Genomic DNA, 14,599 nt, shown 5'->3' on the forward strand with positions numbered 1-14,599 from the left:
AGGTCGAGTTAAAACTCAAGATTTGGTTAAGGGGCTGGTTCTTGAATTTTTTAAGAGTCTTAGGAATAGGTCGGTTCAAGTGGAAGTCAATTCTTGTTAAGTTTTGGATAGGTTAAGGGTGATTTAAGTTCTGTGTTGTCCTGTTCAGGTGGCTAGATCGGGGTTCAGGGGGTGACCGGGGCCTGGTACTACGTCAAATAGGATGTGAGGATCATTTCGGTTCAAATTGGGACCAATTCGGGTAAGTTATGCCGAGTTAGAAGATTTGCAAGTTAACGTAGTTAGTGTAGAATTTGGGGTGAGTTAATGTGGCTGCTCGGAAATCCTATTGTTTCAGGCTACTCGGGTTTCTGATCCTTGAATTAGTTTAGAGTGTGTAGAAGATGTCGGTTCAGACAAGAAGCATTTCGGACAAGGGAAGACCGAGTTATAAGTTTTACGGGCGAACCATTCGAAATGAGTTCCTTGTGGTAAAGAGGGTTGGTTTCGTAGTTAAGGGTAGCAACTTAATTCACCATTTTTTCCAACCATTTTTAACAACTTATATGCGTGTAGAGTATTTAATTGTGTTATTTTCAAAGAATTTCCTTTCCATGATAAGTTAAGTTTTTTTTCGCAAGTTGAGTCAAGGAAAAATATTTTTTGAATAAGGAGAGTTGGTTGTGACTATATGTAGTGACCTGCTCCGTGATCACCTACTAATCAAGAGCTTAAGCATGCATTTAAATTTAATCAAGCACAATTAGATAAATCACAGCGGAAGCTATTAAATATATACAAATCCAGATAATTAAATCTTAAATACAACCAAATCGAATAAATACCGAATAAAATATTACTCTAGAACCCTTCTGGTGACCTCTGCTACCAAGCCCTGGTCACCGACCAACCACTGATCTCGCTCCTGGTCCATCTGCAAACCTGCCCTGTCGAATGGGGTGTCCGAGATAAAAGCAAGAACGTGAGCGCTAACGCCCAGTACGTAATGTATCGAATATACAAGTCTATATGATGCATGAAACATGAAATATGAATGCTCTGGATAAACTGGGATCGTATCTAAAAAATCATGCTCAGAACATAGGCGCCTCCAGTATGCGCACACTACTCTGAAGATTCAGTGGGTGTCACACATACTGAACCCGATCTTGGACTATCACCGTCCTGGAAAAAACACACAATCTGCCCCGTCGGTCCAGTGGGTGTCACACGGTACCCGATCGTACAATAAAACAACCCTAGGGCTGAGAGACCCTAGAACAACTGGCTATCTCAAAAGGATAACAGGCTCAAAATGGTATGCAAATGTCGCATAAAAATCGTCCAAAATTTGGTAGCGCTTAGTCGTGTCACGCCCAAATTAATCCAACTCAAATTAACTTAATAAACATGCAGTAGCGAGAGTAGGGATTGTTTCCACGAGGAAAGTGAAATTTATTTGTGTTCTTAAAAAGTACTGAAAATAAATAAAACGGGATTTTTGGATTTTGGAATTAACTAACTAAAAATAAAAGAAAATGAAATAAATTTTATGACTAGCATGCAATATTAAAATAATCACGAAACAATTAATTAAAACAAGCCTTGGTATTGGTAGACTACGCCCTTGAAGTTATTCACTCGGTCATCGATTCTCTAAAAATAATTAATTCCCATTGAATATTCATCATTGAAAACTAAATTTTTATCTCACCTTAATCTTAGTAAATTAGACACAAGCGTTCTAAATTAACCCTTACCAATGAATTAACCAAAATACAAGCAATTGAGATTTAAATTCAAAGTAGCATTCAAACTAGTGAAATTGATGAAACTAAACAACACAAACACAAGCGGTTGTATTTAATCTAGTCAAGAGATGTTCCTACGAATTAACAAATTCACATGCGGAAATTATTAATCGCAGTTGCTTCCCAAATTAGAGGGATCAAACAATTACAGATTTGATATCCAATTTAGCTTTAGATTGTATGAAAAATCATCAGGTGATCAATCCAATAATCAAACACAGAAGCATGACAATCAATTCCAAACAACTCTTGATACTCAAATAAAAATCAAACAATTAAAATCAAAATCTCACGAAATAAATAAAGTTCAAAGGGTTTGTCTTCTTCTACCAAGAATTAAAACTTAAAAGAATTGAAAAAGAAATTAAATCTAAGAACAAGGAAGATAAAACCTAGCCACCAAGACCTATTCTCTACTCTTCAGCCATCAAAAGATCATTAAATTCGGGTTCTAGATGATATTTAAAGTATAGAGTCCTTTCCAAGAAATTTTCTTAATTAAAATATAATTCGCCGAATTTTCATCTCGCTCGATGGTAAGAAACTACCGATCGAGCGAGAGTTTCTCTGCCTCAAAAATAAATTTTTCTCGCGACATTTTCGGACCCCGTGCCACCTCCATGCATGGGTCTGTGCATACTCCCTTTTAGCGCACAGCGTTTTTGAAAATTTCAATTCTCAAGATCTAGCCATCGGATCAAGCTGAAATTTAGACAACAACTTCAAAACATCTTGAAATTAATTTGGAACGGTGAAGATCGGATTTGGATATCACAAACATCAAAATTAAGTTTTTTATCATTGCTGCTTTGTAATTCATTCTTGCGCAATAGCTTTTCCATCTTTTCCTCTCAAATTCATCTACCTTTTGATCATTCTCCTTCTTCTCCTAAATCAAACCAAAAACAATAATTAGGAACTATACAATGCATTTAATCAATGTAAATTCTCCTAATCATACAAATTAACTCAAATAAATATAAGACAATATCACCACATCAATATCATGACAAATAATAATGCAACACATAATCATGCAACACATAAACATGTATATTCAGCTGTGTAACACCCCAAATTTATCTTAATTGACTTTATTTGAGATAATCTGAGATTACAGAGTTCGAGAGCCGACTTGTTTTTGATCGGGTCTATTTTGCAAATTTTGGATTTTTCAGGGACTAAATGAAAATATGGACTTTATTAGATATTTAAGCTTGGATTTGACTTCTCTCCTTCATTTTCATTCCCCTCCAAGCCATCTTACTCAATTGAAGGTGCTCCAAACTTTCTTCAAGCTTTGTGATTTCAGTTTCTGCTCGATCCGTCCGTTAGAATTTATTTCTGAAGGCAGATTAGCGATCCCGACTACGAGAGCTTCGTTCTATAGTAAGTATTTCTCCGATCAGTTATAATTCATTTTCCAGATGTTGTTAGAATTGATTGAGTTTCGAGTATGTTGTTTTTGAGATAGTTATTGAGTTATTGGATCGACTTTCTGCTGTCTGTGTTTCCGATTTGATCAGAATATAGCCGTTATGCCGTCAATTTGAGTTTTGGAATATCAATCGTTTTTATTGATGATATTTTCGATTTAGGAGTTGGACTTGAGTTTGAATGATTTGAATTGGATGGATTGACATTGGAATTATTTTATATCTCCTTTCAGATTCAGTTGCAGATCGTGGAGTCCAGAATTGACAGAATTCGAATCGTTGAAGAATTGATCAAGGTTTGGTATCGAGGGTACTTTATTCTTTGACTTGAATTGAATGATGTTTGATTGAGCCTTTTGTGCTTGTAGCTTGTCCAGATTGCAGCTACGTCAATGAAAGAAGAGGTAAAAGATGACTTAGAATGTAATGGAACAAATAACTCGAATCCGACTTGATTCGAGTGTTCCGAAGAATTACATACTTGCATGTTATTTGTTTTACTTGAATTTAGTTTAATGAGTTATGAATTTCATTTTATTCATATTGAGCCAATTACCTTTGTTTACGGGCAAGAGAGGCCCAGAAGAGTTAGATGTTCTGTGGAATATAGTTGAGTGACATTGGTGAGCAGAATTTTAACCAATTGTTGAGAAACACTCTCTATAGATGCCCAGAGTCTAGAGGAGTAAAATATGAACCGTCCACCTTGATCGGTAGAGTCGGTGTGTTGGTGATATTTTGTCATCAGGATCCCAAAAAGAGCAGAGAACCTTTACCTTTTGATTATCCAGACTTGATAATCTCAGATTTTAAAGACATGCATTTCATATTAGCGTCTCTTTGAATTGCATTGTTGATGTTTGTATATCGCGAGTTGATATATTAATTGATATGCATGTTTTGTCTCTTTTACTGAGAATATATTTCTCACCGGATTATCCGGCTGTTGTCTTGTTTTGTATGTGTACTTGGCAACAGGTGGGGTAGGTTGAAAGAGTGGGTGCCCGGTGAGCCAACTTGTGGCTAAGGGCTTTGATGACTCTATGTATAAACAATCTTTTGTTTAATATAATTTACACTTTTATAATGGCGTTTGCTTTATCTTTTATCATATTATTATGTTGTGACATACTATAAGATGTTTAGATGAAGACCTTGAATATACTATAGTGTATGTAAGATGTGGTGGCACATGAGGATGGCTATCATGAAACACATCTTATAGTCACTGTATATTCTAAACAGTTCCTAGTCGATTGAGCCGTCCGTTAATAAGGATAAGGATCGCTCGAGATTGAGACTAGCATTTGCGATGCCGAGTACCACGTTTCATTGGTATGGAACATAGAGATGTGCAAAGCATGCAAATGGATATTCATACGATGAATGATCGAACTACCCTATCCGGACTTTCCAAGTGGTTATCACTTATCGAGTGGATAAAGTCCGCGGTTTTGGTTGTACACCATTAGTCCTTACTACTTGAAACATCATTGAGACTCTATATGCTAGTACTGTACTTTGAATCGTTTAGCGACTCTATTGGGGTCATCAGGTGTCGGGATTGGGTGCAGTTACGACACATATAGGAGTCGATGCTTTGTTGTCAAGGATTCACCACATACTTGCTAGTGTGGATATCCTATGCAATCTGAGGAGATATTAGTGTGACGAATCTCTGGCCAGAGTACAATATGTGTTTTAAGAAATGGTTTCTTAGTATCACATGCGATGTCACTATTTGATCTTCAAGATGCATTGCATAGTTATCGAATCTCGAACGACTCTCGATTACCAATGGTTGTTGATTCGATCGGGATATATGGTTGAAGGGACCGTACTGTACGCTAACCAAAATCTATTGGTTCTTGCAGGCACTATCAGTGATACCTAGGGAATCATGGGGCGATGTTGCTAGGCGCTCTTACCATGATTCGATGGGCAAGTCGGAAATTGTTGTTCCGAGTCACAAGGAGTTGTGAGCCCACGGCTAGCTGTATCCCTGAACCATTGAGGGTCACACAAGTAATAGATTTTTAATCCCCGTTGAGATAGTTAAATTTAAAGAGTTAAATTTAATGAACAAAGAAGTGGGACTTCTTATTTAAGAGAAGAGGAGTCAGATTTCCTAAAATGACATAGGGATGGGCATTTTTGGAAATCACTGAATTCGGATTCAGAAAATTTATCTTGACTTTAAAAGATGCAGAAATGGTTTCTGTGCACATTGGTGAAATTGGTTTATCAATCTGAGTCACGATGAATTTTATATTAATTTCTGAACATGCGGGCTTTGCTTGTCAGGCTTGAACTTATGACTAATGGGCCCTAAGCTGTTAGCAGCCCACATTATAAATAAGTTATTGCAGTACAGAAATTATATAACAGAGGCATAATTTTCGAAATTCACTAGGGTTTTTGAGACCTAGTGGCCGCCGCCCCCTATCCCCTCTCTGCTCGAAAAATTCCAGCCTGTGAATTTTGAATTTGCAGTCTGGTTTAACGGATCAAATTCGTTAATTCTCTTCGTAGAAACTTCTGATAGATTTTCTAGTGCAATCTATCAGAGGGATTAAACTTCTGTTCGTGGACCTGATTGAAGAATTTTTCGTCCATCAGTTCCTGGGATATACAACAAGAGCAGAGTAATCTGTTGGTGTCCATAATCTCGTTTCGAGATTCAAGGTAAAAATTTATAATTGTTATTTAATTTTTACACGCACAATTTAATCGTAAAGTTTTGATACCCATGATATGGAATTGTTTCATATAAAAATTTTAAAACTTCCGCTGCACCGGGTATCAATTCTGATTGATCTGATCACCGTTTTCCAACAGTGGTATCTGAGACAGGTTGCTCAGATCAAGCGATTAAATTAATTGATTGTACAAAAATTTTTTAAGCCTCGGTTTTTGAAACAAATAAAAATTAAAATTTTTTGACGGGCAAAAACACGGGCAGCGCCAGGGGCAGCGACGGGCTGCCCGGCCCGAGCCCTTTTTGGGGCGCGGGCTGCCCGGGATCGTCACGGGCGGCCCGGGAAAATTTATTTTTAATTTTTTGATTAAAATTTTAATATGTTAAAATTCTATTTTTGGTCCGATCGAAAATTGTTTTGATTGGTCCACGAGGCGTCGGATCGAATTGTTCGAGTCCGAAAATTTTTAAATTGATTTTTGGATAAATTTGAATTTTTGGAAAATTTATAGATTTTATCCGTTAAATCAGATTTTATGAAATAAATTATTTTTGGTACAATTGATGATAAGATATGATCTTATGGAAATATTGAGTAAAATATGATTTTATGTATAAAATTGGATTTTATATGTAAAATATGATTTTATTTGATAAGAAGATAAAATATGATTTTGTATGTAAAATAAGATTTTATATATGGAATATGATTTTATCCTTTTTAATTTAATTGCCATTACATGTTATCCAATAAATTAATTTTGAATTAAATATTATTGGATAAGGATGATCGATTGCCATGACCAATTTTGGAGGTGTATGTTAGGAATTTACATTTGTTTTTATTGTTGTTGGATTTATTAATGGGCCTGGTTTATGGCCCGATATGAATTGTCATATGTAATAAAAGTGGGCCTGGTTTATGGCCCGTTCCCACCCCTTGAAATGTATCCCCTACTTGTCATAGTTATTTATTGTAAATACATTAGACTTAGTGGGAGATGAAGATTTGAAGACGGAGGTGGGCCCAGCAGACAATAAAGACTGAAGAAATGTAAATTGGAAGCTCAATGTAACAGGATTGCATTGCATACCTGCATATTACCTAGGATTGAACTTAGACTCGTGATTGGCAACCACGGGTCGATTAGAAATGGAATCGATCATCCTATATAATATATGATATTATCATTGTATGCATGTTTTAGACTAAATTGTATGAATCCCGCAAGCATACAAATTTTAAATGATGAGACAAATTTTCAAAATTAAAATCCCTCATTTTAAATATGATTTAAAATTGATATCAAGATAAATAAATGAAATTTAAATATTGTTTAAATGTTCCTACCTTCCATCAACGATCAATGTATGAGATGCTACCCGCGGATACGGTCCGGCTCATATTATTGGGGGGGCCCGTTCGTCGGAAAACTGTACATTGGATCGACACATGTTGTAAGTTGGGTGGAACTCCCATGGGATCGGCTCATATTATTGGGGGATCCACATGGCGACCGTCCATCACAACTTAATATTGATGGGTCATCTTGACATGTCACAATAAACGGCGTCATATTATTGGGCCCTTATTGGACATGAGGTAAAAACGTGGAGGTTGCTTTGGAAGCAATTGGGCTCTACCTTTTGAAAATTATGGTTGGCTGATATTATTCGGGATCATAGTTTGTCAATTGGACTCCATGTTCCCACTAAGAAAAACAGTTTCCCGTTTTCACTAGAGGGTAGTGAAATCGTTAAAATAGTGGGAGTGAGATTCATAAAATCAATTTCGCCTATTTTATGTCTTAGTAAATTAATTAAACAATCACTGATTATTGTCTGTTTCTTTTCAGTATTTCATTAAGATGAATTCGCGCAATCCACTATTCTCTATTCTCGAACAAAATAAACTGACTGGCGCAAACTATACGGAATGGTTCCGTAAGTTGAAGATTGTCTTGACCTCGGAGAAGATGCTCTACATGTTAGAAAAATCTCCTCCGAAGGAAGCACCTGCTGACATAAGTCCAAAAGAGTTGGCCAAACTTGATACATGGTGGGACCATGATATCAAGGCCAAATTCTATATGCAAGCCTCGATGTCTGATGAACTCCAGAGGCGATTTGAGGATACCGTGAATGCTGCTGACATTCACGTACAACTCAAGGAACTTTTTGGGGCTCAATCGAGAGCTGAAAGGTTCGCTACTGTAAAAAAGCTAATGATGTGTCGCATGCATGAAGGGACTTCGGTCCGTGATCATGGGGTACGAGTGATTTGGCTCATTCAGAAGTTGGTAACGCTTGATTTGGTGTTGGAGCATGAACTCAACGTGGACTTATTACTTCTCCCTCTTCCTTCTTTGTTTGACGGTTTTGTGGTGAATTTCAATATGAACAAGATAGAGGCCTCCCTTGAAGAGATGGTCAATATGCTTGTAACATATGAAGCCACTTTAAAGAAGGATAAACCAGTTCTCTTGGTGGGCTCCTCTTCTTCTGCTAAGAAGGGGCCAAGTACAAAGGGTAAGAAACGTTCTGCTTAATACTACTTCTTGGGTATTGGATACCGGATGTGGATCTCACATTTGCAATGATTTGCAGGTGATGACAAGAAGTCGCAAGCTTAGAATGGGTGAGACCCAGCTGAGACTCGGAAATGGTTCTAGAGTTGAAGCCAAAGCTGTGGGAGATGTTTATTTAATTTTGCAGAACGATTTTAAGTTACTTTTGAGAGATGTTTTATTTGTTCCAGATTTGATTAAAAACATTATTTCTGTTTCTATGCTTGATAGAGATGGTTTTTCTTGCAATTTTGTGAATGAGATTTGGAATATTTACAAGAATGAATGTTTGATTGGAAATGGACAACTTGAAAATGATCTATATAACTTAAAATTAAAAGACGTTCCAATAAATTATGTTGATAAACCGGTAACAACGAACAAAAGGAAAATCGATAGTCAAAACCCGGCAAACCTTTGGCATGCTAGGCTAGGTCATATTTCCTCAAGGAGGATGAACAAGCTAGTGGGAGAGGGCATGTTTGATATGTCTGATATTAACTCTCTACCTGCTTGTGAGTCCTGCCTGAAAGGAAAAATGACTAAATCTCCTTTTAAGGGGAAACCTGAGCGTAGTCAAAATCTGTTGGATTTGATCCATACAGATGTTTGTGGTCCATTTAGAATTGGTACTCAATTTGGCCACACCTACTTCATTACTTTTACTGATGATCATTCAAGGTATGGGTATTTATATTTAATGAAATATAAGTCTGAAGCATTTGAAAAGTTCAAAGAATTCAAGGCTGAAGTAGAAAACAAGCTAGGTAAAAGTATTAAAGCACTTTGATTGGATCGAGGTGGAGAATACTTAAGTACCGAGTTTTTGGACTATCGAAAAGATAATGGGATTCTCTCTCAGTGGACTCCTCCTATGAAACCTCAGCTGAATGGTGTATCGGAGCGTCGTAATCGAACTTTGTTGGACATGGTTCGATCCATGATGAGCTTCACTGAGCTTCCACCTTCGTTTTGGGGCTACGCGCTTGAAACGGCGGTATTGTTGTTGAACAACGTCCACACCAAAGCAGTGGATAAAACACCATACGAGTTATGGAATGGCAAAGCTCCTAAGTATTCATACTTGAGGATTTGGGGATGTCCTGCTTACGTGAAGCAGATAGTGGGAGATAAGTTGGATAGTCGATCCACCTTATGTTATTTTGTAGGGTATCCGAAGAATTCAATCGGATATTATGTCTATCATCCTACTGAAACAAAAGTGTTTGTTTTAAGGAATGCCACCTTCTTGGAGAATGAGTTCTTATTGGATAAGAAAGGCGATATGATGGAACTCGAAGAAATTCGAGAAGAACCCGAAATAAAAAATAATGATCCTACACCTCAGGAACCATTGATTGACACGCCTATACCTAGAAGATCCTAGAGGAATTCTAGACCTCCTATTCGATATGGTCTTCTTCTTGAAGGGGATCAAGGTGAACCCGACGTTGGATGTGATCCAAGAAACTTCAAGGAAGCAATTTCTGATGCGGATTCAAATTTATGGCTTGAAGCTATGTAGTCGGAAATAGATTCGATGCATACAAACCAAGTTTGGTCTTTAGTAGATCCTCCCGATGGAATTGTTCCAATAGGGTGTAAATGGATCTACAAGAGAAAGCTTGGGCTTGATGGTAAGGTATTGACCTATAAGGCACGATTGGTGGAGAAAGGTTATACTCAAAGACAAGGAGTTGACTATGATGAAACCTTTTCACCAGTTACAATGTTCAAGTCCATAAGAATCCTTATTGCCATAGCTGCTTGGTATGACTATGAGATATGACAAATGGATGTGAAGACTGCATTTCTTAATGGAAACATTAAGGAAGAGATCTATATGACGCAGCCTGAGGGATACACATCCATGGGAAGAGAGCATAAGGTATGCAAGCTTCAGAGATCAATCTATGGTCTCAAACAAGCATCAAGAAGTTGGAACCAGAAATTTGATGAAACAATAAAGGATTTTGGTTTCATCAAGAACCCGGAGGAACCATGCGTGTACAAGAAAGTAGTTAAGGATGCTGTGACATTCTTAGTACTTTATGTTGATGACATCCTACTTATTGGGAATGACGTAGGGATGTTGCAGTCAACAAAGATATGGTTATCAGGTAGATTCTCGATGAAGGATTTGGTTGAGACATCCTATATTCTAGGGATACAGATCTATAGAGATAGATCTAAGAGAATGATAGGATTCACTCAAGCAACCTACATCGACACCATATTGAAAAGGTTTTCAATGGATCGGTCCAAGAGAGGACATCTACCTATGTGTCATGGAGTTTCTCTATCCAAGTCCATGTGTCCCAAGACTGATGAAGAGATAGAGAAAATGACACATGTACCATATGCGTCATCCATAGGTAGTATCATGTATGGGATGATATCTACCAGACCGGATGTAGCATTTGCTCTGAGTGTCACGAGCAGATATCAAGCTAATCCCGGTCAAATGCATTGGAAAGCCGTGAAGGACATTCTTAAGTACTTACGAAGGACTAAGAATATGTTCATGGTATATGGAGGAAGAGAACTGAAATTGGAAGGCTATACCGACTCTAGCTTCCAAAGTGACGTGGATGACTCAAAGTCAACCTCTGGATTTGTGTTCATGCTCAATGGCGGTGCTGTCTCTTGGAAGAGTTCCAAGCAGGACACCACAGTGGATTCCACCACTGAGGCAGAATACATTGCGGCATCAGCTGCTGCTAAAGAGGCCGTTTGGATGAGGAATTTCATCCAAGAGTTAGGCGTTATTCCTGAAGTTGTTGGTCTAGTCCCGGTGTACTGTGACAACACGGGTGCCATTGCTCAGGCAAAGGAACCTAGGTCTCATCAAAGATCCAAACACGTACTGAGGAAATACCACATCATCCGGGAGATCGTGGAAAGATGAGACTTCACTGTCGAGAGAGTGGCCTCTGCAGACAATATCGCTGATCCACTTACTAAGCCCTTGCCAGGACCATTATTTGACAAACATCGCGAAGCAATGGGACTGCGTAGTATGACTAGTTGGCTTTAGGGCAAGTGAGAGATTGAAAGAGTGGGTGCCCGGTGAGCCAACTTGTGGCTAAGGGTTTTGATGACTCTATGTATAAACAATCTTTTGTTTAATATAATTTACACTTTTATAATGGCGTTTGCTTTATCTTTTATCATATTATTATGTTGCGACATACTATAAGATGTTTAGATGAAGACCTTGAATATACTATAGTGTATGTAAGATGTGGTGGCACATGGGGATGGCTATCATGAAACACATCTTATAGTCACTGTATATTCTAAACAGTTCCTAGTCGATTGAGCCGTCCGTTAATAAGGATAAGGATCGCTCGAGATTGAGACTAGCATTTGCGATGCCGAGTACCACGTTTCATTGGTATGGAACATAGAGATGTTCAAAGCATGCAAATGGATATTCATACGATGAATGATCGAACTACCCTATCCGGACTTTCCAAGTGGTTATCACTTATCGAGTGGATAAAGTCCGCGGTTTTGGTTGTACACCATTAGTCCTTACTACTTGAAACATCATTGAGACTCTATATTCTAGTACTGTACTTTGACTCGTTTACCGACTCAATTGGGGTCATCAGGTGTCGGGATTGGGTGCAGTTACGACACATATAGGAGTCGATGCTTTGTTGTCAAGGATTCACCACATACTTGCTAGTGTGGATATCCTATGCAATCTGAGGAGATATTAGTGTGACGAATCTCTGGCCAGAGTACATGATGTGTTTTAAGAAATGGTTTCTTAGTAGCACATGCGATGTCACTATTTGATCTTCAAGATGCATTGCATAGTTATCGAATCTCGAACGACTCTCGATTTACCAATGGTTGTTGATTCGATCGGGATATATGGTTGAAGGGACAGTACTGTACGCTAACCAAAATCTATTGGTTCTTGTAGGCACTATCAGTGATACCTAGGGAATCATGGGGCGATGTTGCTAGGCGCTCTTACCATGATTCGATGGGCAAGTCGAAAATTGTTGTTCCGAGTCACAAGGAGTTGTGAGCCCATGGCTAGCTGTATCCCTGAACCATTGAGGGTCACAGAAGTAATGGATTTTTAATCCCTGTTGAGATAGTTAAATTTAAAGAGTTAAATTTAATGAACAAAGAAGTGGGACATCTTATTTAAGAGAAGAGGAGTAAGATTTCCTAAAATGACATATGGATGGACATTTTTGGAAATCACTGAATTCGGATTCAGAAAATTTATCTTGATTTTAAAAGATGCAGAAATGGTTTCTGTGCACATTGGTGAAATTGGTTTATCAATCTGAGTCACGATGAATTTTATATTAATTTCTGAACATGCGGGCTTTGCTTGTCAGACTTGAACTTATGACTAATGGGCCCTAAGCTGTTAGCAGCCCACATTATAAATAAGTTATTGCAGTACAGAAATTATATAACAGAGGCATAATTTTCGAAATTCACTAGGGTTTTTGAGACTTAGTGGCCGCCACCCCCTATCCCCTCTCTGCTCGAAAAATTCCAGCCTGTGAATTTTGAATTTGCAGTCTGGTTTAACGGATCAAATTCGTTAATTCTCTTTGTAGAAACTTCTGATAGATTTTCTAGTGCAACCTATCAGAGGGATTAAACTTCTGTTCGTGGACCTGATTGAAGAATTGTTCGTCCATCAGTTCCTGGGATATACAACAAGAGCAGAATAATCTTTTGGTGTCCATAATCTCGTTTCGAGATTCAAGGTAAAAATTTATAATTGTTATTTAATTTTTACATGCACAATTTAATCGTAAAGTTTTGATACCCATGATATGGAATTGTTCCATATAAAAATTTTAAAACTTCCGCTGCACCGGGTATCAATTCTGATTGATCTGATCACCGTTTTCCAACATAGGTTCGAGTCAGAAGCTGCATGACTAGATCGAGTTGGAAGTGATAGAAGTGAGGCTCGGTTTAGAAGTCGATCATAGTATTCGAACTCATTTGTATTTATTTAGCGTGGAATTGTAGAACTTAGAATTGATGCATGTTCTACTAGTTCGATTATTGTACGACTCTAGAACTACCTTGTATTGGATTATCCATGTCGATTGGAGTGAGTTATGCATGTTGTTTATTGAGATTGGAGGTGTTGTGTTGCATGATGAGGAGAGCATTTCCGTTTTCTTTTCTGCAGCACTGTGCCTCTCGATCGGTTGATTATTACCGATCGAGCGAGCACCCCTGAGCTGAGGCAGAAAATTGGGCATTTTGTGTCCTCTCGATCAGTAAGATTTTATCGATCGAGCGGGGGCCCTTGTTAAGTTTCGGCAGAGACTTGGAATAGATGGCCCGCTCGATCGGTAATGTTTTACCGATCGAGCGAGCACTGTTAAAAAAAAAATTCTTTAATGCTTTTAAATCTTGGATCTTGTATGCTTAGTTATTGTTTAATCAAAGATTATATGTTTAGAATCGAGGTCTCACAAGCTGGCTATCTCAGTCTGTACTTATGTACCTTACTCAGGCAGTCCTAGAAACACCTCTCTAGGTTCCAAGCCTACAAGTCAATATTTCCATGCATCACTAATAATTCTCTAAAAGCCGCTAATAGCTACTCACAAAAGCTAATCATAGTCTAGACTTAACCTGCGTCTGCCTTTAGCCCATTGATGTCGAAGGCCCTGACCCAAGCACAGCTCCGCTACAAGCCTCATAGCACCTCTTGAGTGCCCGGCCCTCGAGAATATAACTCAAAACACTAAAATATATACTAAGGGTTCAAAAACCATATGAATTTTCATCTAAAATTGAGATTTGGACGCATATTTATAGGCTAGGGATCGGACGGTCCGTTCTGGGTTCGGACACTCCAATCTGCGCATGAATTCCACGTGTATGGTTCACGGTTGAGATCGGACGATCCGTTCTGCCACTTGTCCAAGCCACTTTGACACTTGGTTCCTGTTGAGATCGGACGGTCCGTTCTGGTCCGGACGCTCCAAACTCGTTTGGCTGCTTTTGGACTGTCTGAGACCCCCGGGACCCTTCCTACCATTTTTTGACGTTCCGGATCTGATTTTCCAATTATTTTCACCAAATAATGAATCCTTAAACATG

This window comes from Henckelia pumila, chromosome 4, assembly GCF_033568475.1.
Source record: "Henckelia pumila isolate YLH828 chromosome 4, ASM3356847v2, whole genome shotgun sequence".
Lineage (NCBI taxonomy): Eukaryota > Viridiplantae > Streptophyta > Magnoliopsida > Lamiales > Gesneriaceae > Henckelia > Henckelia pumila.